Source organism: Tympanuchus pallidicinctus, unplaced genomic scaffold, assembly GCF_026119805.1.
Source record: "Tympanuchus pallidicinctus isolate F22 unplaced genomic scaffold, pur_lepc_1.0 scaffold3, whole genome shotgun sequence".
Classification (NCBI taxonomy): Eukaryota; Metazoa; Chordata; class Aves; order Galliformes; family Phasianidae; genus Tympanuchus; species Tympanuchus pallidicinctus.
In genome coordinates, this window is record NW_026294747.1 from 37,999,962 (window position 1) to 38,022,357 (window position 22,396).

General features: G+C 41.0%; 1 protein-coding gene across 4 annotated transcripts in view; it reads right to left on the reverse strand.

The window, feature by feature from the left end:
* Positions 1-22,396, reverse strand: part of ANGEL1 (angel homolog 1) — a 187,625-nt gene that overhangs the window by 79,169 nt on the left and 86,060 nt on the right. The window contains exon 11 of one of the 4 annotated variants that reach the window (XR_008209615.1): positions 12,639-12,690. The exons of 2 other annotated variants lie outside the window; for them this stretch is intronic. The gene's annotated coding sequence lies outside the window, so the exon portion shown is untranslated. Of the gene's footprint in view, positions 1-3,290; positions 3,309-12,638; positions 12,691-22,396 lie in introns of those variants that run through there. One more of the 4 variants, XR_008209616.1, reaches the window with a different exon arrangement.

A 22,396-nucleotide genomic window follows, 5' to 3' on the forward strand; every position in this document is an offset into this window, starting at 1 on the left:
ATCTCCCTCTCTCTTCTCTTGCTTTAGTCACTTCCCTTTTTTTTATTTATCAATTTTCCTCTCTTTCTATATTCCCATTTTCTTTACCTCTCTTTTTTGGTTCATTTCTTCCCCTTGTTCTTCTTCTATATTTTAATCTTGCTCTGTAATAAAATTATTTGGGTAGTTCTTTGCCACTTTGTCTCCAAAAGCTATCCCATTACTTAAGAACAAGACAGAAGAAATGACCTACATCTGCCTTGGTACCAGTGTCATCGTTTTCACCCGGAAGAACAAATTCAATGCTCATACTGAACTAGAATACCAGCATTTCATATCTAGGCAAAACCAAACAAACGACGTCACATTAACAATCAAGAGTATAAAAATCCAAATGGTGACCTCATATTGGATGTATGTTACTGAAAAGAATCTGGCTGTTAGGCACCAGTGACGAAGTCTCATCCCATATCCCAGGCAAATTCAATACCCCTGCAAATAAATGTATTTTTTTTATTTGTAAAAATATAGTACTGGGATGTGTGGATCCAATAAATTCTGTATCCCAAAGCCTCCTTTTCCAAAGATTTCTAGTCTCTTTATAGCCATGTCAGCAATATGAATGTTCACCTCTGCACATTCAACATAATGCATGAAAAAACAGTTGGTGCTCATCTCTTCTGGGTTTGCATGAGAGAGATCTATTAATGGACTTTCGTAGCAGTACATAAAATCTTCAGTACAGATAACTAGACTATGTCAGGAAGTTTTATCATTAAGAATACATCATTAGAAATGTCATTATTGTATCAGTACACTAATTCAAAGTATGACGCACTGTCTGGGTGAGACATACCTGAGAGCAACAGCAATGAATGAAAGCATTTAGTTCTGCACAAAGAATGAAGTGGTAGGAAGGAAGGGGGGAGCACCACTTGCTGGTCAGAATGTGCAATTCCGGGAGATAAAAAGGCAGTTCTGACAAGGAGCAGACATGAAGATCAAGAGGCAGAGAGTGCAAAAAATAACTGTTAGGACAACGGGTTTTGTTTGCACTCCAATATGAAGTATGATCCAATGCAGGAGCACACCAAAGCAACACTGCCTAAAGCAGGAGCACTACTGCAGTTGCAAACCCTTTTTGCAAACATTTGCAAGTTATGAAGACACCAGTGCTGAGGGGTTTGATTTCCTGCTTACTTTTGAGGTAAGTAATGTACTCTGCCCCATTTGTTGGTTGACAATGCAGGGAATGTGGAATCAATGACTCTCAAGATTTTCTTGAAAATAAAAAATCTCTCTCATGCATAAAAAGAATAGCAGAAAAAGGCTCTGCTGATGTTGCTCCCAGTGACCATTTTAGTAAATAAACAGAGGGCATATGCCTCTCAGGGTTTGCATTTGTTCCTAAGTGATCCTTAACATCTTCCTCAGCCTACCAGAGAAAGATTTCACTAAAACTCTATAGGAAACTTTCCTTTCTTGTTTCCTATCTCCTGCAAAGATTGCTCTGAGAAAATTTATCTGCTTTCGTCTTACTCCTTCTCAACTCTGCATGTCACACAGTTCTGGAGGGCAAATCTGTATCAGCTGAAGTAAGCAGCATGCCCAAAAACTCCATGGCTTTATTTTGCATCTCACTAGGTGGCTGACCTTCCTCAAAGGAAGAGAAGGGCTGGCATCCCACTCAGATAAATCCATTCTGCACACTAAGAATCTGCCTCAAAAAATATGTTAAAAACAAGTTTTAATAAAATGTGATTGTACATTTGAGAAAGTAAAAGACTTTCCTTTGTATTCAGCTTTACGGATGTTAGATCTTTGAACATCAGAGCAGAAAAAGGGTGAGAACCTGAAGTTGTATTGGTGGGCCCTGGTATGGTACTTAAGGGTACAGTGCTATTTGCAGGCAGAAGCTCTGGAAACTTCAGGCTGTCTGTGAAGATCTCTGATTTTCCTATAACACTTTGCTTATATACTTCTTATAACCTTCTGCATGCTTGGGCCTCACTAAGCAGCTCCTCTCAGCATGTGTGCAACTGTAGCTCTGCAAAGACAGAATACTAGCATCCTTTGGCATAGCTGCTCTTGGATACTCTCTGCGATACACACTTATCTCAGCAAATAAGGAAGAGAGATGTTGTTTAGAGACAGACAGAAAGATAGCTTTACTTTTCCTGAATACCACTTACTTACTGGCTCTGGCCTGGCTCCAAGCCAGGATAGCAGCATGCTCTTGTCTGTGTTGAATGAAATCCCACCACTGTTTGCCAAATAGCCTCAGGCAGACAGAGACTCCATCAACCAAACTAAGAGCTCTAAACTCATTCACTCATGGTCCAAGATTCTTCCTAACCCTGGGGGGTTCTGGTAGAGAAAAAAGAAAAATGTCCCCCAGGTAGCAATCTCTTGCATCACACAGCCTAAGCCTAATAAAGGTCTATTGCTGTCTCATTCCATTGCTAACACTGTGACTCTAACTGCAGTGTACTACAAATTAATTCATTCCTTCAGGCCTTGCTGTTCAGTAACGGGCTGTCACAGCAATCTCCCAAGGAGCTAATTGAGAGTTGTGATCCGTGCAGTATTTCCATTAGTGCTGTAATGATAGGCAGCCAGACACACACATACATGCACACACACTGCACAGGTTCTTCTGTCTCCACAAAGGGAACTAGATAAGCCAGAGCCATCTCAAGTATTAAGCAGGAGATGGAAGAGATTTCCACGATACAGACTGAGGTCACCCAAACTTTGCTTGAGAGTGATTTGCTGGGAGCTCAAAATATGCTCTTAATTCACACAAGTGGAGTAAACTCTGACATCTTCCTCTTCCATACAGTGGTCCTATTCCCAGAGACAACAAATCCCTCTAGTCAAGGGACCTCTATTTGACAGGACCTCCCCATTACATGGTGGGATCTGCAGTCTCCATACAGATATTTCCTTAATGAGGATGATTACAGTTGCAGTTGTGTGTAGCACTACAGAAGCACTAAAAAGAAGCAGCTAGCAAGATCAGAGATTCTTACAGGTTCTGCTTAGCAAGTTGTAGAGGTGTTAACATGAGAATAAGTTATTTTATCATTTACAGTGTGGTTCAGCCAGGAATCTGTATAGCTCAGGCATGAAGCCTATTTACAGTCCTAGTCTCTTTTTTGTTTGTTCTTCCTTTCATTCCTAGCTTCCATAGGATTAGCAAGAAAGACATTAAACACAGCACCTCCTTTAACTGTGCCACCTGCTGGTAAACAGTTATCTGAAAGGACTTGTTTCATGTCCTACCTGGATGGACTACATCCTCACAGTTCTCTGGTCTCAGTGAGCACCTGAAAGCAACGATCAAGCAATTCTGCACTACCACTGATGATTACTTAGCGGTCAGTTGGAATGTAAGAAAACTTAGTACTCTTTGATGTTTGTCTACTCTTTTGGACTAGATCAACAATTCACCTTATAATATCTGATATCTTGTATACATACATACAAACAATTAGCTTAGAAGTTAGTCAAATTGATGCAAACTCAGTATACACCTCCTTCTCTGAGTGTTTTGTTAAAATCCAACGTTGTGATTATCACCTTTGTGTTAAATACAGTTTCAAAGTTCAGCATCAGTGAAAAAACAAATAATCATTATTTTGAATGACTGAATGAATCCTTCAAAAACGTAGTTTCAGTAGGAGGCTTTATAGCCTTGGAAAAAAAAAAAAAACTCCACACACAACTCTATTTTAAAATTTTCCTGGTAATTAAAAATCTGTGACATTTTAAGTATCTAAGGAAAGCAGGATGCATTTGCAAGTAAACTGTTTAAAAGTGACCTGTGTGATTATTACAGCAATCAGACAGACCTAAGTCAAAAGCTCTGTTCACCCTGAAATTGAGACTGTTGCACTAGCAGAGGCTACTCAGAAGGTTATGCATAAGGAGACAGTTCATGCTCTTAAAAGGGAATTACATCCTCTTTTGGGCGATGCCTCTTCTCACACAGAATCATAGAACGGTTTGGGTTGGAAGGGACATTTAAGATCATGTAGTCCTGACCCACCTGCTATAGGCAGGGACATCTTCTTCTAGACCTGGTTGCTCAAAGTCCCATCCAGACTGGCCTTGAATGCTTCCAGGGAGGGGGCATTCACAACAGAATCACAGAATCACAGAATTGTAGGGGCTGGAAGGGACCTCCAGAGATCATCGAGTCCAACCCCCCTGCCAAAGCAGGTTCCCTACAGCAGGTCGCACAGGTAGGCATCCAGGCAGGTCTTGAACATCTCCAGAGAAGGAGACTCCACCACCTCCCTGGGCAGCCTGTTCCAGTGCTCCGTCACCCTCACTGTAAAGAAGTTCTTGTGCACATTTGTGTGGAACTTCCTATGCTGCAGTTTCCAGCCGTTTCCCCTTGTCCTGTCTCCACACACTGCCGAAAACAGTCTGGCCTTGCCACTCTGCCCCCCACACCTTAGATATTTATAGACCTGGATCAGGTCCCCTCTCAGTCTCCTTTTCTCAAGGCTGAACAGACCCAGTTCACTCAGCCTTTCCTCATAGGAGAGATGCTCCAGGCCCTTCACCATCTTCGTGGCCCTCCGCTGGACTCTTTCCAAGAGATCCCCATCTTTTTTGTACTGGGGAGCCCAGAAGTGGACGCAGTACTCCAGATGAGGTCTTACCAGGGCAGAGTAGAGGGGGAGGATCACCTCCTTCGACCTGCTGGACACGCTCTTTTTAATGCACCCCAGTAAGCCATTGGCCTTTTTGGCCACAAGGGCACACTGCTGGCTCATGGCCAACCTGTCATCCACCAGGACACCCAGGTCCCTTTCCGCAGAGCTCTCCTCCAGCAGCTCATCCCCCAACCTGTACTGGTGCATGGAATTATTCCTCCCCAGATGCAAGACTCTACACTTGCTTTTGTTAAACCTCATCCGGTTTTTTTCTGCCCAGCTCTCCAGCCTATCCAGGTCTTGCTGAATGGCAGCACAGCCTTCAGGCGTGTCAGCCAATCCTCCCAACTTCGTATCATCAGCAAACTTGCTGAGGGTGGCCATTATCCCCTCATCAAGGTCATTGATGAAGATGTTGAACAAGACCGGACCCAGCACAGACCCCTGAGGAACACCGCTGCTTACAGGTCTCCAACCGGACTCTGCACCACCAACAACAACCCTCTGTGCTCTGTCAACCTTGCTGAGCAACCCATTCCAGTGTCTCACCACCCTCACAGCAAAGAATTTCTTCCTAATACCTAGTCTAAATCTACCCTCTTCCAGTTTAAAACCATTTTCCCTTGTCCTGTACCCTTAAAAAGTCCCTCCCCAGCTTTTCTGTAGCCCCTTCAGTTACTGGAAGGCCACTATAAGGTCCCCCAGGAGCCTTCCCTTCTCCAGGCTGAAGAGCCTCTCTCATTCTGTCCTCATAGGAGACTGGAGGTACTCCTGACCTCTGATAATCTTTGTGGCCCTCCTCTAGACCTGCTCCAACATCTCCATGTCCTTCTTGTGTTGGGGTCCCCAGAACTGGACACAATGTGTGGAGACTCCATCCAGGTGGAGTCTCACAAGAGTAAAGGGGCAGAATCACCTCCCTTGACTTGCTGGTAACACTTCTCGCAATGCAATCCAGGATACGGTTGCCTTCTGGGCCGTAAGCACACATTGCTGGCTCATATTGAGTCTTCCATCCATCAATACCTTCAAATCTTTCTCCTCAAGGCTGCTCTCAAGCCATTCCCTGCCCAACATGTATCCATGCTTGGGATTGCCCTGATCCAGGAGCAGGACTTTGCACTTGGCCTTGTTGAACTTCATGAGGTTGGCATAGGCCCACCTCTCAAGTCTGTTCAGGTCCCCCTGGATGTCCTCTCTTCCCTCCAGCGTGTCAACAGCACCACTTAGCTTGATATCATCTGCAAACTTGCTGAGGTTGCACTCAATTCCACTGTTCACATGGCCTACAAAGATGTTAAATAATACCAGACCCAGCACTGATCCCTTAGGAGTGCCACTTGTCATTGGTCTCCTCTAGGACACTGAGCTACTGATCGTAACTCCCTGAATGACCATTTAGCCAATTCCTTTTTCAGAAAGTGATCCATCCATCAAATCCATTCTTCTCCAGTTTAGTGACCAGGATGTCATGCAAAACAGTGTCAAACACTCTGCACAAGTCCAGGTAGATGACATCAGTTGCTCTTCCTTTTTCCACTAACACAGTAAATCCATCATAAAAGGCCACCAATTTTATCAGGCACGACTCACCCTTGGTGAAGCCACATTGGTTACCACCAATCACCTCATCTATATTTTCTGTGTGCTTTGGTAGGGCCTTCGGGAGGATCTGCTCCATGATTGTGCCAAGCACAGAGGTGAGACTGACTAGCCTGTAGTTCCCTGGATCTTCTTTCTTTCCCTTCTTGAAAACGGGGGTTATGTTTCCCCTTTTCCAATAAATGGGAAAACACAGTCTCAGGTTTCCAAAGCAGTTTTCTAGCAAGGGAATGAGAGCTGCAAGTTCTTCACAGCTTTCCAGAGAGCACGATATGCTGCTCTGATTATCATTGCAGTCTGGCTTAATAAATATACCTAGAGAAGACACCTATTCAAGGTCTACAAACAGCCTTAAGGGCTCAGATAGAGGATTAAGTTACTGAGGCTTAAGAAGTCATGGCATATAATCTTAGCTTGGTAATTGAACACATGCATGCTCCTGGCATGTGATAAATGCAAGGTCATTTGACTTAACCTAGGAGAAGATAGCATTAAATGGAATTACCCCATGCCTCCTGCAGGCTAGTTGTGCATACAACTCTGTTAGCACAGCTCAGTAGACACAGAGTAATTTGTTCAACTGTGCTAAATGTTACTGTATGTATAAACCCTAATTCTGCCCAAATGTGACATGACAGGAAAAAAAAATCTTTTAAAAGAAGTCAGATGAATTTGATAAGGGAAACAAAAACAAATTCAAAATCATTCACAACCATGAAGAGTCCAGGGAAGATGGGTTAAAGTAGAATGTTCTGAGATATTCATGTAGTCCTGGTGTTCATGTCTATAATTGTGATTTTCCTGTCTATAATTATGATTTTCCATTGGACATACTGGCAAAAGAAAAAAAATCTCAGCAGGACACAGCAGAAGGCAAGGGATGGGGGGTATATCTGCTTCTCCTGCACACAACCAAACTGAAAGTTCCTAGTACACCAAGAATAGTCCCCACCAACACTCCTTACAGTCTTCTGGAAAAGGACAAGAGGGTGTCATGGAATTAAGTTCTGAAAGTCCAGGGGTGGACGGGATCCTGGAGAAATCCACACAGTCTATTAGTGCAATTGTGTGCAACTTTGTTTCAGGCATCATTCAGGGCGTGTGCAAGGAATATGCCTAAGTGGGCATTAAGCCATCTCTGTTATTGTTGTTGGGAAAGTTATGCCATAAACGGAAAAGGTCTTGAGTTATGACCAATAACTTTATTGTTACAGAAATACAACGTGCCACAGCAGAAAACAGTACAGGTCTCAGGAGAGCAGACTACAAAAGGGAGCACTGAGGAGAAAACCGATTAAGGAACCCATTATGGTTTCACCAAGCTAAGCTCCTCCACCAGCATGCCCTGAACATCTGCTAGCACTGCCCCAGGAACAAATGTAAAATCTTTGTCCTGAATCTAACCATTCTACTGGTTTATATACTCCTCCCCAGCGTCATCAGATTTTATACTGACTCATTTGATTTCTGGCACTATTTACTTTTTAACTCACAGTACATTTCCCGTCAGTGGTTTTGATCAGATTTTACAGCTGTTAGGCTTTAAATAAAATACCTGTTCCACTTAATTTTATTTTAAACTACTCAGCAGGCAGCTCAGCACCACAAAGCTTTTTGCTTACTACCCCCTAAGGTGGAGTGGGGAAAGAACTGAAAACAGTAAAAGGGTAAGAACTTGTCCATTGAGGAAAGGGCAGTTTAATTAGAAAGATGATTATGATGATAATAATAATAAGACACACAATGCAATTGCTCACCATCAGCCAACCAATGCCCAGCCAGTCAACCTTAGTTTTGTTGCTCAGTGTGATGCCATATGGTATGGAATGCTATTCTTTGGCCAGTTTAGGTCAGCTGTCCTGGCCATGTTCCCTCCCAGCTTATGCGATCCCAATCTCCTTCCTGGCAGGGCAGTGCAAGGAGCAGAAAAGACTGCACTGCTCTGCAACAACTAAAACACAGGTATGTTATCAACACTATTTTCACCCTAAAGCCATATCAGCTAGTGTGAAGAAAATAAACTTTATCCCAGAGAAACGCAGAACAACTGTTCTCACTCCGAAAGTATGCCACATTCTCTCCTCTACTGGAAGCACTATAGCCTCCTAAAACAAGATCCATTTTGACCAATGCTATAGCTATGTCAGGCAAGGCTACAATCAACGTTAGAATATTATCTCTGGCAATGGCCTAGAGTACTTACTAAAAGAGGTTTAGAAAGAGAGCAGAAAGAGTGGGTGTCCTTGGGGCGCTGGCCTAATGCATCCAGAGATCTAATCATAGTGACCCGAAACACCTTTCTGGGTTGTACTATAAAACACAGCACAGTTTGGTCATCTCTTACTTCCTGCCTTTGTCCTGGGTGTTAGTTCACATTCTTTTAATACTATGGAATCCACTGCTACAGTAATTCTTCCCTTTTTAATTATTAACCTATAAATAGACTAGACTGTCTATTCCAGCTTCTAGTAATCTGCCTGGCCTAAGAATCTTCTTTTCCTTGATTTCAGAGTTAGCAAGTATCTTTGCCACCTTCCTTCCCTGTGACTTCTAGTGAGATGCGATTTTGTGAAGAATGTGAACACATTCACAAAATTTTGTAATACAAACTCAGTGATATCATCAGAGCTGTACTGAGTGGGAAAATATGAAGTTGGTAGAAACTCTGTCCACTAATCTATATTACTGCTGCGATATTTAATAGCCAGTCAGACAGTGATGCTGCACTGCCACCAGCGTACAGCTTTCCAAGTATATTCTGAGCTGAAGAAAAATCTACCAACCATAGAAATTCACTTGGCAACCTAGTCTAGGTATCCATTTTGTTTGTCCTTAACTTATATATAAATAACATCCATTCATGCAAGCCAGAAGAACTCCACAGCAGGTCTAATGCTAACGTATTCAGCCTGAATAAACTGTTTGATGGGATCTGGTGAATTGGGACAGCATTAAAACAAAAACAATAATATACTATTGCTTAGTACTTAGACCACACTTTACATGTATTAGTACTGCAAAAAAACATTACTTGATTAACCAATTAATCAAGAAGCTACAAAATTAGCTACATTAACTAATTAATGAATCAAGAAGCTATTAAAAGCCTGACTGAAAGGATATCGATTGCTGCTAGAAGAAACAATACAGTTGCAATGTTATGTTGCAAAGGCAAGAACTTCTAAGTCGGAAATAATAGTTCACAGATCTATGTAGATGTGCATGTGCATGGATTTGAGGTACATGCTAAAGGTTTGTGGTATGGCAACCTAGAAAAGAGCTTGAAAATACACTGTCTGATATAAGTGTCAGGTCAGGCTGGATGAGGCTCTAGCTACAGACATCCCTGCTCTTTGCAGGGCAGTTGGTCTACATGACCTTTAAATATCCCTTCCAACTTAAATGATTCTTTGATTCTATGACGAAGGGTTATTATAAAGTGAACCTCTTTCAAATACAAAAGATCAAGCTGTGGCTGAAATCATGCCTTGCAAGAAATACTCACTCTGAAGAAAATCTAGGAAAAAATCAGAGAAAACATACTTTTACTATATTTATAGTCTCTAGCATCAGAAGTTGCATGCATTATGGGTTCTCAGAGAGGTACTGAGATATGAACTACACTGAGTAATTTCTAATTAATTAACTTTGACGGGAAATGTGAATGACTTGCTCAGTATATGCGGCTCATTCAATGATCATGACACAATTCAGTGTTTGCAAGAGTTTTCTGTCAGCCTGCACTCTATTAACCTCCAGAAGTGGGGAGACCAAGATCTGCACCCAAATGGAGTAAAATGGAAGAAACAGAAACAACCTTCCCATTTCCAAGTGCTTGGGATATGAATCCCTGAGAGCAAATGAGCTAGAGATCCACTTTCTCATTACTTCTTGCTACCATGGCAATTTCTTTACAACCCAAGCTCCTTTCCAAGCAACACACTCTATAGAGCAAGACTGCAGCTAATTTCAGTAACTTCTCTGATCTTTCATATCTCTGATCTTTCATATCATTGATTTCTTTATCCCACTTTGACAACAAGGCCAAGCAGTAGCAGAGTTCCAGTTGCTATTTGTACACACATCATTATAAAGCTACAGCAAAGTACGAGTTAAAACAGCTGCACTGATAACTGCCAGCAGGTCTTGTGCAAAGGTTCTGTAAGAACTGTGGGTTCATCACTCAGAATCCTCCATCTCTCAATTGAATTGCTATAGCAGCACCTCTGGCACAGAAAGGTACCTGAGACTGGACCTGCTCTACCTAGTGATTCCAGAACATGGAATAAGAGAATAATTAAGGATGGAACAGACCTCTAGGATCATCTACTTCAACTGTCAACTCACCATCACTATGGCCACTAAACCATGTCTTTCCGTGGCACACCTACACGTTTCTTGAACACCTCTAGGAACAGTGACTCCACCACTTCCCTAGGCAGCCTGGTTCAATACCTGACCACTCTTGGAGAAGAAATTTTTCCTAATACTCAACCTGAACCACCCATGGCACAAGTTGAGACAGTTATCTCTCATCCTACTGTGTCATATCATCATAACACGCCAAGCTATGTCTCTGCGCTGGGGATTAAGATAACTGCAGGCAACAACACAGGCATTATAGACTGTGTGTAATGTGCAGACTGTCACATGGTCATCACACAGAAGAGTAGAAGGGGGTTACCTATTTTTCCTAAACTGACCTATGATAAAACAGGTCTTATGTAATGAGATTGTTGATCCACTTCCCTGCTTTCTTATTCCAGTGTTTACTCCCCTCCTTTAAATTTTATTAATTTTCAATCTTGCTGTGATAAAAACAGAAAATGAGAGTAGAATATCATATCATGTAGCACTACAGCATTTGAGAGACAGTCACATCAGCACAGTTGAAGGAGGAAGGAGAGGAAGTTCAGACCAGGTATTGCCCTATCTCATTAGGCAATCATATGGACAGAAGGAGCTCTTGTCTGAGTGCAGAAAGCTCTCAATTTGCATGGCTCTTCAAGCCAAGTACTACAGTAGCCTACATTTCATTCATCCTAATTGGCATAAAATAAGCACATTATGGCAGTCAGTCTCTCCAAGGATAAGCAACATAAATTAGATTATACACTGGCATGCAAGGCAGCCTGGTCCCAATCCTCACTTCCTATGAACATTGTTTTTGGTGCACACTGTATTGCAGAAACCATAGATGCTACAGATAACAACCAAGGCTAAATGCCTGGGCTACAGCTTAGTAAAAATGTACAGCATCTCTGTGACCTGATGTAGAACAGAGTCTAACATTTTCTACAAAAAAACCCAACATTTTTCTATGTCACTTCCCAAATGGAAGAGGAGGGAGGGGGAAGGGAAAGCAATTCTGAAAACCATAGTCAGAAAGTCTTTTTAGTCTAACTCCAGTGAATGTCTGTACAGCATACTGCTAGTGAGAAACTTTCCCCTGCTAATACTGGATTGGTAATTCTCTCTTTCACACTGTATGGCTCTGGAATCAACTCTACTGCTCAGGAAAAGCCCAGGCTCCCTGACTGAGATCACTATTTATACTGGATGCCCATTAATTGCATTGCTTGGAATGATTTGCTGTAAGTTTTCCTTTTTTTTTTTTTTTTATTCTAGCTGCATTATGTCGTGATCTGATGATTGATTGGGCCCTGTGAGCAATCATGAGCCCAAGCCTATTGCTGCTAGCTTGATAGAGTGTATATCTCTATTTCATATTCAATAATGATGAATGGTCATGGCTTACATTTATATAGCGCCTTTCATCCAGAAAGATCCCAAAGCGCTTTACAAATTGATTTACTGTGCAAACTATGGGGTTTATTCTCCGCTTCATAAGCTCGTATAAATCCCATTGAGTTACTTGCACTTCATCATGGTACTTGGTATTGCCCAAACAAAGCACAAGCACTCTTTATAATACACCTAGGAGAGAGTCAGGAAGCACTTACGAAAATATGCAAGCGTTCAGAACCTCAGTTTTATGTCTTACCCAAAAAGCAGAATATTTAGCAGCAAACCATCTGCCTCGTCCTTTGAAAGCACAACTTTCTGTGCTACTAGCAGGGCTTCCTGCAGCAAAACATTCCTTGCAGAGGACATCTCCAAGGTCTGTGCCTACCTGCATGTGATTGCACCCTGAGGCAGTAGCTGTTTAAAAGGCAGTTCCTTCTTGTTTGAAAAACAAACAAACAAACAAAGAATCAAACAACAACCCCACACACTATTAAGGAGAAAGCTGCAATAAGTTAAGTACTAGAAGCCACCAAGATAGGCTGCATGGGCTTCAACTAGACTTAAAAGAATGGTAATAATAACAACCAGATATTTAACCATAGCATGATGCTCTATACTGATGTTTTGAAAAACATTACCCACTTGACTTCTCTGTTCAGTTTGAGTGAGAAGGATGACATACCATGGCCACCTCCTGCAAGAAGGAAAGTTCTAACTGAATACATGGAAAAACATTTTCACCATAACTCAACAATGGAACGTGTTATCCAGAGAAACTGTGGAATCTTAATCTCCGAAGGTTTTCAAGTCCCAGCCCAATCAGTCCTCTCCTGCACACTCCTCTGTCCATCTAGGCATTTACCCACCCTCCTTCCTCACTTAATTCCTCTCGTGTCTTATGTTCTGCATGACATCATGGCTCACGGTCCTCCTTCTGGTTTCGATGTAACTAGGACTGCAGTGAGAATAAGGGTGACACTTCTAGTTCTAGCCTGTAAGATAACAATGGCCTTCACGTTTGGAGAAACAGTAACACAGAGGACCAGATCAAGGCCCACAGACCTGAGGTAAAGCATGGAACTTTATCAGCAGGACAGCAAATAAGTATCACCGTAATGAGGGCAGGTACTCGCTTTTTGCAGAGAACATCATCAGAATTTAGCTGTCAAACACTAAAAAGTAGCTCATATGAGCTACTGAAAAACGAATCTCATTAATGTGCCTATTTTTGATAATGCAGGGATATCAGGAAAAGTATAGTAATGACTCCTCATCATATTTTAAATCCTTATCTCACTACTTCCATACAATGGAAACAGTTCCTTAGCCAAAAGCATCAATACTTCAATACAGTCAAAACATGCATTGCTGGCAGTCCAATGGCAGGATTTATTTATTTGAGTTAACACCAGAAGTTAAAGATTCCGCTCTCTCTACCAATCAAATGTTTAGAAAGCACGGACTTCCACAATTGTCCTGTTTGGTGAATTTAGTAATCAACAAAGCATGATGAGATCAAAGCCAACTTTCTATAAGGAAATACAGAAAACAAACAGGTGTACTGATAGAATAGCAAGAAATTCTTACAATCTGCTATTTGGAAGCTTTAGAGAAGCCAAAGAATCATTCTATAGTTACTGCCTTAAGACAGAACACAATCTTAGCCATGGATTATACAATCTGACTAAGCTCTTCTAACTGGATGACCCCAGAGTGACACAACCAGAGTAGGGTACCAATGAGCAACATGAGGCAAACTACATAGGCTGACTGAGGGCACCCTTGAAAACAGGAGCAGAAAAATAAGTTAATTTCATGCAAAGAGACATCGTCTGATCTTATTATTCAGCAAGTAGTTGAAAAGATTTTTTAATTTTTTATTCTTTGACAACTTGCTAACAACCACAGGACACCTCATCAACATTGAGGAACAAGTGATAAGAAAGCCATGAAGTAATTCTAAATGAAGGAAATCCTATCAAATTACATAGTTAAGGCAACAGGGTCAGAGTCCATTTCCTGGCAAAATAGCCTCTTATTTCACATTGAAATGCCAGCATAACTAACATATATTGAACTTTTACTGGCACTCAGCAGAAGAGTCAAGGATCAAACAAATGCTAGAGACTGAGATCCTTCCCAGTCTAGGAGAATCCATTCCTTCTGTAGAAGTCACATTCAGAAAGGCAGGGATACCAAGGAAGCCTACATCAACTTGCATAGCTTTATCTATCCCAAGGATAAAGAGAGTATTCTGACAGCTACCCACAAGCATCAGCCTACACTTTGATCACCAGCACTGAGCTCACATCATATGACTGTTGTCAAAAGATAAGAAGATACAGCCAATATTTTGCAAATGAAAGCACTGACTTTTAAAAGCTTTGGAAGAGTAGTAACAGGTAGTGCTCAAATACCTTAACTTTTATGCACAAAAATAAAATAAAGCAACATGGCTTGAATAAAATAAAATTTTCAAGTTTTCCGGTCTTTCCAAGCAGATCAGTTTACATAAAATATAACAATGGTTAGCACAGTGTGATCCAAAGATTGCAGTATTCAGCTTCACAAGCCATCATTGTATCTGTCTGTACACAATGGCTTCCATTTAGCCAACAAACGTTTCCCAAAGATTGTGCAACAGGATCCAGAGCTACATGCAGGTATGGCACTACGTAGGACAAACACTAAAGCATAAAGGGAGAACTAAAAAATGTAAATCAGGGCATGAGGAAACAGTATTTTACATGAGTTTGTTACAAGACCAAGTGGAAAACTACTGTGCTCCTGATTGGTTTTTTGTTTTTTTGTTTCTTTTTTTTTCCCAAAGCAAGTGTCAGAAGCATGAATCCTATTTGTATAAGAAAACACATGATCCTCTTCAGCCTCCCAGTGCGGAGGAGCATGTTGCGCTACACCATCCCCCTGCAGCCCTCCCTCCCTCCCTCTCATCCGCCGTAGATATACAAGGCTAAGTTGATGAGCTGTTCAGCTTAGTGTGAAATGTGTTACATTTTCCCCCCAGCTGCTTCCTGATTGCAGTATTTACTTTTAATCTCCTCTGCCTCAATGCCCGATAAAAACTTTGTCACATTAGATGGTGACAGATGGGAAAGAGAAGGGGGGGATCACTGCAAGGGAACGTTCTGGCTTCCCAATAATTTTTCACAACGCCAATTATGTCCTTCAGTGCTTCCCGGCATGTGCACCCATGTCAGCAGAGAAGGAAATAGAAAGGCATAAATAAAGACAAAACCAGGCCCTGCATGGCTTTAATCTGCAGAATAACATTTCTCATTTGGGTGAAATATTGTTGGATTTTCTTCCTGTACTACGAATGGAGACACACACACGCATATACACAGAGACACATACTCAGAGTTCACAACTGCCTGCCTTATGCATGAATAATAATTCCATGTGAATGGAAAAGAACAGGTGTTTTCTGCTTTCTGAAAGATATTCACATTCAGAAAGCGAAGTGTTTGGCTCTTTAATGCAATTGTTATTGATTAAATGGGGGTCACACGAAAATTGTCATCTTTGTGGTATCAAAACAGTTCTTAGATAGTTAAAGATAGTTAAACATCACACTGTGCTTGAGGCTGCTGAAACATCTGTTTACAAGTCTAGTCCTAGACGCTGCCGCATTTGCTACCTCTAGATGTTCCATCCAAGACAATGGGTAACAAAAAATCTTTCAAATCTGAGTTTCTTGCTTTGGTCTCCTAGAGAAATGAAACACAACAGTAACAGCATGAATTGGTGGAAACATGCAGCAGAAGCTGAAAATAATCATGAAGCAGATTGAGAGAGCTTCAGGAGGAAGATGAGAGATTTGATCTGGTTTGACATTAGCTGTCTTATCAGGACAGAAAATCCTATTTTTCATTTGTCCTGGCTGTATTTAAGAAAAAGCTTTATGGACCTTCTTTGTAAACAAGAAAAATGTTTGTTTGAACAGACAGAATCACATGTGCTTTGGACCACAGCTACTGGTCTCTTCTCGACAACTGTGGCTTAGTCCCAAACAGGTGACTTCAATACCAAGCAGAAGAGGAATTCTGCTTCTGTCCCAGAGAAGTACATAATGAAATAACAGAAGCTGCTCCAGGGTATGATAGAAGTGCAACAGAATGATAGGAAAGGAGCTTCAACTGGAAGAAAAATGGAAAGGTAACTTTAGATGTAAATGTTATGATGGTGTACATGAACGTTCACAGGTAGAGTGAATTCAGGCATCTTCCATCAGGCCAGAACTTGGACTGCTGGCAACATGATTTAAAGTCAAGACAATGTCCCTGTACACAAGATTAGAAGTAAGATACACTAGAAATGAAATAAAGCAAGTACTCTATTGCCTCTCAAATCAAGAGGCTTCTGGGTAGCTACAAATTGGACATTAGCCAAGGAGATACTCATTTAGCATTTGGAAAGAAAAATAAATGTGAATGAAAGATCTCTGGGCTCAAGGCTAGAAGATTTAGTGGACAACAGGCAAAGGGCTATAACACACAGAAACAATGAAGAAGACTCAGATAAAATGAACTGTGCTTTATAAGAAGCCAGGGAACAAATGGCTGGAGCCGGCACAGAAAGATAGTACTAGCAACCTGTTGCCTTAAGTTCTTCAAGTGTAGTGTTGCTCTGATGGAAATAGTTAACTAGTAACAGGAACATTATGATCTCAGTTAGTCTCCTTGTAGTTGTGAAGGACCAGATTTCAGCAGCCATATCTGTATTTGTGTCTGTCAGTATAGACTCATCAGAGGCAGGTTTATAGCACTGATTATGCCAAAGAAATTCCCCCAGAAGATCAACAATGGACTCAGCATGATATTATCATGCCAGGGAAGAAGCCATCTTCCCTAGAAGCAGTGAGGAAACACAGGTTTCTGAAAGACTTGTCTGAGAAGGGCACAAATTAGCAGTATCATGCTGGCTAGAATTCAACAGATGTAAGAACAAGATATAGGATCTATTTAAAAGAAAAATTCATATGAAAAGGAACATCAAAGCAAATTGAGTTAAGGAAAAAGCTAGAATTGAAAAATTCAAATCTGAACCATTTTTAAAATGCAGCTGCCTTTCCAAAGGATGAGGTCTGAAAACTAAGAACTGTGTATTAGTTGTATGTGGTTGGAGCCTCTGGAAGGAACCTGTGATAGAGCTGCTAAGAACAGCATTGTATTTGCGAACAGGTGAAATGGATAATTGCTGCAGCATGTACCATATCCCAGGGTGATGTTTGTCATTCCTTCTCCTTTTTATAGACATATCAACCTCGTTCTTTTGTGGTTTACTAATTGATAAAGATTCTAAATAATAAAATGTATATGTATCCAGATTGTTTTCATCTAGCCTCCAAATGAGTTCCTCAGCAAAATCACATTCTCAACAGGCAGTATTTTGACAAACTAAAGAGAAAGAAAAAATATATAGAGAGAGATGTTCTACTCTAATGACTTCTGACCTAGAAGTATGATTTTTCCAGGCCGAAGAGCTGAATCACGTATTTTTGTACTCTCAGGAGATAGTCAATTGCTTTCACTTGAATTTGTTGTCATTTGCATATTATGCTAAAGGAGTGGAACTGTCCTATGAATCAGAGGCATAAGATACATTTCCCAACTTATACTTTTATTTCTTTCTACCTTAAAAGGATAAGAAGTTCAAACGTAAAGGACCCTTTCTCTTCTTTCATCCAAAGTTTATCAAGTAATAATCATGCCAAGGTTTCTTCTCATGGTTTAGCTGCCTTGTCTTGCATACTCGACATAACACAATCAAAAGAATTTGAGTTCACCTAAATAATTTAGATTGAGACTACTTAACTGCAGTAGCCAAGAGTTAGAGAATTGTTCTGGTTTTCCTATTAAGAAGTTTGCACATTTTCATGTATATTCCCCCAGCAAATCAGACTTTCCTTCACTTAAGCACAATAAATTTCCTAATGATGGGAGAAAAACAACTGCCAGATACTCAGTGACTGCATAGCTGTGCACCAAAAGGATTCCACATGCAACCCGCTTAACTTTAGTCCCTGGAGAAAAGAAAGGAACTCAGTCTCAGTTTGCACTCTACTTCGCTCTGCTCTGACTTTTCTTAGTGAACATCACCAGTTTCTCTGGGGACAACTCCAGCTCCTGAAAATAACAGGAAATCCACTTGGTCTTCTTAACCACATGGTTCAGGACAGTAATGGAAAAAAGCAAGGTAAGTCATCAGTTCAAGTCAAAATCTGCTTACCTCGTCAACACAAATCATTTCAGTCTATATGACTAAGATTATCATAGCATTACATAATGTAAACATGTGGGAAGTGCTCACTTGTTTTGCCAGCGAACTCCAAACTGCTCTTAAAAGAACAGAAGGCACAACTAGCAACCCAACTAGCTGTCTAAGAACTGCCTATGTTACATTAAAGAGGTAGTTAGCAGGTATGCTCTTTCTTTCCCTCTTGCTTGAATATGCACAGCATTTATTTCTACAACTTCTCAGAGGATTGTGCTTGTACATAGCAATATGCTTGTCAAGGTACTTGCAAAAAAAAAAAAAAAAAAAAAAAATTGCACAAGAATATGGCCTATACTGTTTTAAACCAATCAGTGAGTTCAAGCAGCTTTCTACAAAAGACCTAGAGTCAGTTTCTCCCTAGTCTGTTTGAACAGTCTACTCTCAGTTTGCATAGTTAAGAGCAATGGCAGGAATAAGAAAGAATAATGTGCAAGTAAATTTTGCCTGACCCTTGCAACCTCAGAATCATGGGATGCTCACCATGCTCCTGTGGGAGATCACGTTTGTCAGCACTCACCCAGGCACAGGGTGCTCACTGCCATGCAGTGCCAGCCACAGCAGTGACCTGCAGTGCGCAGCCAGGAGGGCAGAACATGCCCAGCCCACTGACTCCTGCTAGGTCTCATTAAAGTTTTCAGACTCCCAGTGAAAACAGAGGAGTAGGGGCTCAGAAGCTTAAAACAAGATTTAATATCAGCACTTCTAGTCACTCCTTCATTTGCACAGTGATCTCCATTCTAGCAACTTGATACCTACCCTTCCAATAGAAAAATACGCAGAGGGATAACTTTATTCAGTTGGCAATTTCTAGATATTTAATACAGTAACAGTTCCTGAAAATTGTTGAACAAATTGTTTTCCTGAAAACAAACAATTGTTTTACTGAAAACAAAACAGAACAACAACAACAAAAAAACAAGAGACAAGCACTGCATGGCTGCATTACCCACACTAACTAGTTTTAACTTGTAGTGCAGAGTAGTGTAGTGTAGAGATTCCTCAAAATGCTTGCGAGAGCACCACACATGGCAACTGCAAGAAGCAATCCCACCATCAGGAGGCTCACTGTCACTATACAGGAGCCAAACATTCATTGGAAAGATTGTTTTGGTTTTTTTGTTTGTTTGGTTGGTTTTTTTTTTGAGGTCCACTTAAACACATCATAAATTTGTTAAATACTACATAAATAGAGGAACATTTTAGCTGGACTAACAAATAGGCATCAATATGTGGATACTGTTACTGGATTTGCCATAAAAGTTTTTAATGTCACCAAATAAAACTCCTCCTCAGAACATTCTATTGATTTACAGGTGAATAATAGGTATTTACAAAGTATCTATGCTATTTGGCTTCAAAGCCTTTCTTATTTCTGTAAAAAAAATGACCTAGGAAAAAAAATCTCAGTTAAAATTCTTGTGTTTCTTATTCAAAAACTCTTTGTAACATTAGCATATTTTCAGGACATGAGCATATTTTTCCTCCTGTTCTGCAGAAATTTGGTATGGATACATATCTATCAGTAAGGGAAAATAGTACATTATGGATACAGAATCACAGAGAGTAGTTTAGAGAGTCAGCATTATGGTGGAAAATCCTTTGATTTTCAGATACAATATTCAGCAGATACAATTGTATCAGCAGATACAATACTGTTCAGAAGCACGCAGGATGATTTCACCATGATTACTGTTTTAACAAGCATCTAATGACAATTGTTGTGAGACAAAGGAGTGATAATAACTTCTCTTTTTTCAACATTAGTGAGAAGATTTCAGACTATATTCAGTATTGCTTCTTTGCATGGCAGAACATAGGAAAACAGGAGGGAGTTACAACAAGGTCTGTGAAGCATATTCCAACCCATGCAGCATGGAACAGACACATTATGGAGCACATAACTGTTGGAAGGAAATGCAAAACTGAGTTGTTAATAGCTCTGGATGAGAGGTAACAACTCCCAGTAGCAAGGTCACTGTACCCAGTGGTGCCCAAATCAGCAGCGCACAGGAGCATCAGGACCAGACCTACGTGCAACTCATCACCTTCCACTGAACAGGAGGAAACAGAACAGGAAAGTACTGGATACGCTCTGTGGATCTTAAGCAGCCAGTGAACCACAGCTGAATAGGAGGGAGCATCTAAAACAAGGCTTAGTTCAAGGACTGCATCCTGCTCTCGCAGACCCAGTGAGCAGCAAAACCACAGGCTTCAGCAGGATAAAGCAACAAGACCACTAAAACAGGCCAGAAATACTAACATTAGGATCTAGGGTCTCCATCCTTCCCCTTCACGTAAGTAACAAACAAACAAAGAAACAAATTGTATAAAGAAACTTCAGAAATAAGTTTCATTCACTTTTTGCCCGCAGCTAATAAAGGAGTGAATTGGGGCCCTCTGGAAGCTGAACAAGGGCCTTTCGAGCTTCTCAGGGTTTGTGAAGGGGAGGGTAGTGGGTTTCAGAGTATCTCACAGTTCGAACTTGTTAATGAAAGAAATAAATTAACCAAGCTCATTTTTCAGGGAATTCTTGTGTAAACTGGAAATTTTCCAGTCTGTGAGCCCCGCACTGCACTAGCCCATAAATCACAGCAAGCAGGTTGTCTGTATAGTGATAGCAGCACGTTTGGAGATGGAGGCGGGGGGAGAAACCAGCATATGTTCATGGTGGGAAAAAAAAAACAACCAAAAACAAAACAGAAAAGAATATCTCCTTGCCCACCACTGGAACAAAATAAAAGTCTTGGCCTCAGGCACTGAAACATACGCTATCTTCAAAGAGCCCCCCAAACCAGGGGAAGGCACCTGAAACAGGTCAGCTTTTAATTGAATACAATATTAATTACCGCGTGCACCATTAACGATTTGTGGGATTTGACTAATTAATGTAATAGTTTTTGAGTCACGCTCATTAAATATGAAAATTACGCTGGTGAAAGGTATTGGTTTCATTATCAATCTTGTATGGACAGGAATGGGAGTGGGGAGTGAGAGTGCAGGGGAAAGATTCTTACCCCAAGTTACTGTGTTCTTATCTCTCTCTTCTTGGAATTGGTTCAGATGGCATAAGAAAGAACTAAAGTGAAGAGGAAAGAGGCAAAGAGAAAAGCAAGCACTGCCTAATGGTGTGAGCTGGCAGTTGCAAGTCAGGATCCAAAAATCTATCAATCTCTTAGCAAATTTCACTTCTGCTTGGTGGACAAAGCTGATTGGTCTGTATGTAGCTCCAACTAGTTGTTTTCACTTCCCATCACAATGCTTAGTTTCCTTCATCCTCTTAGAAAAGTATAATGACAGAAACTGATGTCACATTGGACACTTAATTCACTGACCCATATAAAGCACAAAGTGGTTCCTTAGCAGAAACCTACAGGGAAAGTAATTATCACTGTCACTAGTCAGCTCCAGAGCATGATTATGCACAGGTATGTTGAGTTGTACTGTCATAGGACACATCCAGAGAAGTTACATCTCTCATACCTATCCAGCAATCCAGAGCAGTGGCAGCACTGATATACTCTGGAGGGAACTGCCATACATCTATGCAGGGTCTCTGGGGAAAGGAGAAGTGCTGTCTATAGGTATTTCGGTTACACTTCTGCACACATTTCAAGAACCAAACAATGATGTTCTTCCCAGAAGCATGCAATAGGGCTATTATCTAACAGGACACCACACTACACAAATTTTTGTTCAAATTTTTACAGTTGCTTCAGACTGCTATAGATCCCATGGATTCTGTTGTGAAAAAAAGAGGACAAGAACTGCAAGTTTCACCAGTCAAAAGCAGAGGTGAGACACTTTCCTCTAGGAAGCATGCAGAGGAACCTTGCTCAGCTCCTCCAGCAGTTTCACCATGATGGACAGCTAAACTCCATCTCTGCACTCCTTCCTTCTCCTCAAAAGAAGAGAAGATACAGTAACAACATGCAGCTCATTTACCAGTTACCATCATGGGCACAACAGACTGTGTGTAGAGAGGCTACTATAGTTTATTCCCTATTACTAACAGACCAGAGCAGTGAGAACTAAATGCAAATTAAAAACACTTCCCCCCAAACCAATCCACTCTCTGTGCAGAGGTTTAGGGGTGCAGTCAGGCA